The following is a 4,139-nucleotide window of genomic DNA, read 5'->3' as shown; positions in this document are numbered from 1 at the left end:
AAGTTCCCATGTTACTATCTTATCAAGCTATGCGAAGTTTTATATTCATTTGGACTAACGTACTAATAAAGTGCCAGAAAGGCCAATTGCATGCTTTAGGTTTATGATTTCAGAAAATATCCCGAACTCCGAAAATATATGCAAAAACACCATTACTTTGCCAGATCATGAAAACATGCATTGGGGGGGGGGGGGTACTAGATGAGTTATACTGGATGGCCTACCCTGCTGGTGCACCCTAGGCTTAGGGTGGGCTGAGAGGACGTGTAGGCCCCATACAATTTTGTAAGGGTCGCCTTTCTAGCACAAGTTTGCATGTGAAGTTTTATAACCACCATACATTTTGTAGGTTTAGATTTTTCGGAGTTATGGATCTTTGGATAATTAAGATCTGATGACTGTAGACATATTTGAGCATCCAGAAAAGGCTCCCAGGAAAGTTATATATGATCATGAGAGAACATCTCGCCCTGTCCACGGTCATATCCACAAAAACCAGAGGGGAACACTTCTCCGACTAGGGAGAGGCCAGGGAAGAAGGAGGAGGAGAGGGGGATCACTTTGCTTCCTCTTCTGGCAGCGCTGAAATGCTGATGGAACTGGTATCACGGCCATCATCGTCACCACAATATCCTTCGTCAAAATCTTCCTTTGTCCATTAGCTTCATCCTCTATAAACCTTTGTAATTCTTTGGCAAACATGATATCGTGTGCTATAAATTTTTCTCCATGATTTATTACAACTGTGTCAGTACCAGAAACTGGAATATCTCCATGTGCCCAAAACCCTAATATGAAGATTATGTCTATGCTTGAGTAGTAACTTCTTGTATGAAATTAGTAAAATAGTATGAAAATTTGTTGCACACACGATATGTTGATTTCTATGATATCCTTTGTGACTTTTGTATGAGCGCATACATATATTAGGGGGCACATAGGGTTTGCAATGTGTCATGGTGAAGGATGGAGGGGATGCAATAGTGATATAATACAAAATCCAAGTAATTCAGAGTTATATCATATGAGAGTATGGGGACCCTAGATCTTAGTTATGGTCGGGTTTTACCTTAACAACTTCAAATATTTGCATATTGCTTGTTGGGGGTTCAATCGTAAGAACATTTGAGTCAGTGGTTTTGCAACATGTAAGCTTAGCCTCTAATTAACCTAGAAATAAACATGAGCTTCACTTATGGTGGGAACAGACATAATGCCTTGCTTGTCCAGGGTGTGAGAGTATTTTGAGGTGAGATTGGGAAGAGATCACATAAGTAGAACATTGAGATGCATCTTTTACATTATCTTTAGACTTTGCCAAATATATAAAAGATACAACCACTTTAATTATCACAAAATAATCAATTGTAAGAACACTTGTTCCAATTGGATACCACTACTTCCTTCAAAACCACCACACACTCACTCTCTTTAATTTACTTGCATCATTTGCTTTTAACACCTAACTTTAGTTTTCTTGTCTTCACAAAACAACCTGCATCTATCAATTTGACTTCGGTAAAGTAGAGGCTGAAATTGCATAGAAGGTTGTGTAACTGACATACATAACTTGATAGAATAAGAGGCCTACCTATTTGCTTCTGCGGGATTCAACACTCAATACTTTCACATCCGTAATAGGGAAGTGTTATAATTATCCCTTGCACTTGAGGATAATCTGGTAGTGGTGCCTTGTGACATGGGTCCATGGAGTGTCAGATCTTGCTCGGCTCATTGTGCTCTTCTTCCATAGGCGTTCCTTGTTCGGTGGGTTGACACCCTCGATTTTTGGCAAGAGGGGATAGAGTTCCGACAGAGACTGGACGATGATGTTGAGGGCCGGTGGTTTATGAGAGCTCCTACCCGTCACGATGGCAATGTTGTCATATATTTATGCCACGTTATTTTGGCTCTCTCGGCCTAAATATTGGATCTTGTTGGGTGGTTTGTGCCAAAGGTGGCGTCGGTGTATGTGGGTAGCTTGGTGACGTGATCATGCTCCAAATTCTCTCCATTGGCGACATGTTCATGCGTGCTCTCGGGTGAGCTGGGAGCTCGCGAAAGCTATTCTTTCTCCGGTGGCATGCCTCCCTATGAGACACAACTTCTTCTCTTGTATGATTGCGAGCGTGCATGAGGATCTCAACATTGAAGCTGCACTTAGTTTTATTTTTGCCATTTGCTTTCGTTGTTAGCTGATTCTTCAACACTTTATATCTACCATTTGGGGCTTTATTAATTTGAAATCAGGCATTATGCATATGACTTAAAAGTAATGCAATGCAGTGCACACATCACTCTAGATCGTAAGAGCATTAGGAGAGATGACAGCATAACAGATTTTTGAGAGACCAGAAGAAGAACAAAACTTGAGTAATACACATTTGAGAGGCCAAAAGGAGAGTAAAACGTGATAGCCTATTGAAGTTTATATGGGAAAAAAAGCTAAACTGGGCCAATAGTCCAGGAGCAAAAGTCGGCCTATTCCAAAAAGGAGTAGAAGAAAAATAAAGTTCTTTGTGTGGATCCTATAAGTGAAAGCATGCTCAAGTATTCTTACTAGGGAGGTTTTCTCCCATCATGCTGTAGTATTCGAATAGGACCTTGTACGTCCTAGGCTACACCTTTTCATTTCTATATTGTTTGCCAGTAGTCTTTATTTTCTCTTGCTGTATAATGTTGTATTTTAAAACCTTTTTGGGGTATTTGTTGGCAGTGTGCATTTTATTATGCAGAGGCTGGATATTCACTCATTTTGGTTTATCAAGTTGAACTCAATATAACGTGTGAATGAAAGTACCATTTATCCTCTAATTTTGTTAATCAAGAAATAGCTAGGAAGACAGATGATGCTGGGGGGAAACGAAAGGTGAAGGACGTATGCGATAAAGGGAGAACATAGTAGCTGGTTTGGCCCGGAAGAGTTACCTGCTTTCAAATCCATGTCCATGTCCATTGCCAGCCTTTGATTAGTCAAGGGAACAACAGAACATGTGCGACCGTGCAGACGTATGTCGGCACATAATAGGGAACCTGAACAGGAGCCTCTTCCCCCTCCTTCAGGTAAACACCAACAAATCCATGTTAAAGAACAGTACTTTTTTCGTAAAAAAATATAAGAGCGTTTAGATCACTAAATTTCTTTACAGAGGGAGCATTTTTTTTCTAGATTTCTGCAGAAAGGGAATTGAGCTACCCTATTTGAAATTCTGCAAGATCGATCTTTCTCAGTGAAATTCTCAACATCTCTCTCAATGAAATTCTGCATGATTTCTGTAAGTTGCTGAGTCCAAAAGACTAAAAAACAGAGCTTTGCGTTGAGGTTGAGTTGGTTTGGGTTACTGGGGCGTTGGGGGGTTTTGAGTGGGAGATAATCACATGGATAGGTGCGTCGTAGATGGATAGACGCGAGATGAAGATGATATGGATGAAGAGGCGGGCAGTAGTACATTTGAGGGTGCACTAGATGATTGAGGCAGAGAGAGGCAGTACAACAACACATGGATGACCTATACTTTGTCTGCTCGTCTCTATCTTAGTTTACTCCTCCCCTCACATGGGTCAACTGCGGCCGCTGCTGCTGTCACAAACTTTCCAGTGCAGTGTGATGCGTGATGCTAACAAGCAGTGGCAGAAAAGAATGAGAGATGCTCATGGCTTCTCTCTTTTCCTTCAAAAGAGGAAAAGTGGAGGAGAGCTTTCAATATTTCAACAACTCGCTTCATGGTATGACCTAACAACTCTTTATGTAGAGACAGTCGGGCGCCCTATATCCGTCTCATATGTTCGGGTAAGCCATCCGGTCACTGCCCGGTCACAAAATACTGACCCATCAGAGCTCTTAAACGGGTCTCAAATGACCGGACTGATCGACATCCTTCATATCAGTCCCAAATGTAGGGTTGATATGAGGATATCCGGGCAAGCCTAGCCCACCACCGATCCCACAGATGTCTCAAAAAAAAACCCCGTCGGGCTTATCGCTCCGAGATCATAGCTCACTCACTCTCCTCTCTCGCTCCGTCCTCTCCTCTCCCCGCACTGATTCCAATCGAATCCAGCGCAATGTCGAGCTCCGGCAGCCGCTCCGACGACAAGCTGGATCCAGAGTATGAGCTTGACCTCTGCATCGCCTTGGA

Source organism: Triticum dicoccoides, chromosome 5A (genome assembly GCF_002162155.2).
Source record: "Triticum dicoccoides isolate Atlit2015 ecotype Zavitan chromosome 5A, WEW_v2.0, whole genome shotgun sequence".
In the NCBI taxonomy this organism is placed as follows: Eukaryota; Viridiplantae; Streptophyta; class Magnoliopsida; order Poales; family Poaceae; genus Triticum; species Triticum dicoccoides.
This window is presented reverse-complemented; position numbering follows the sequence as displayed.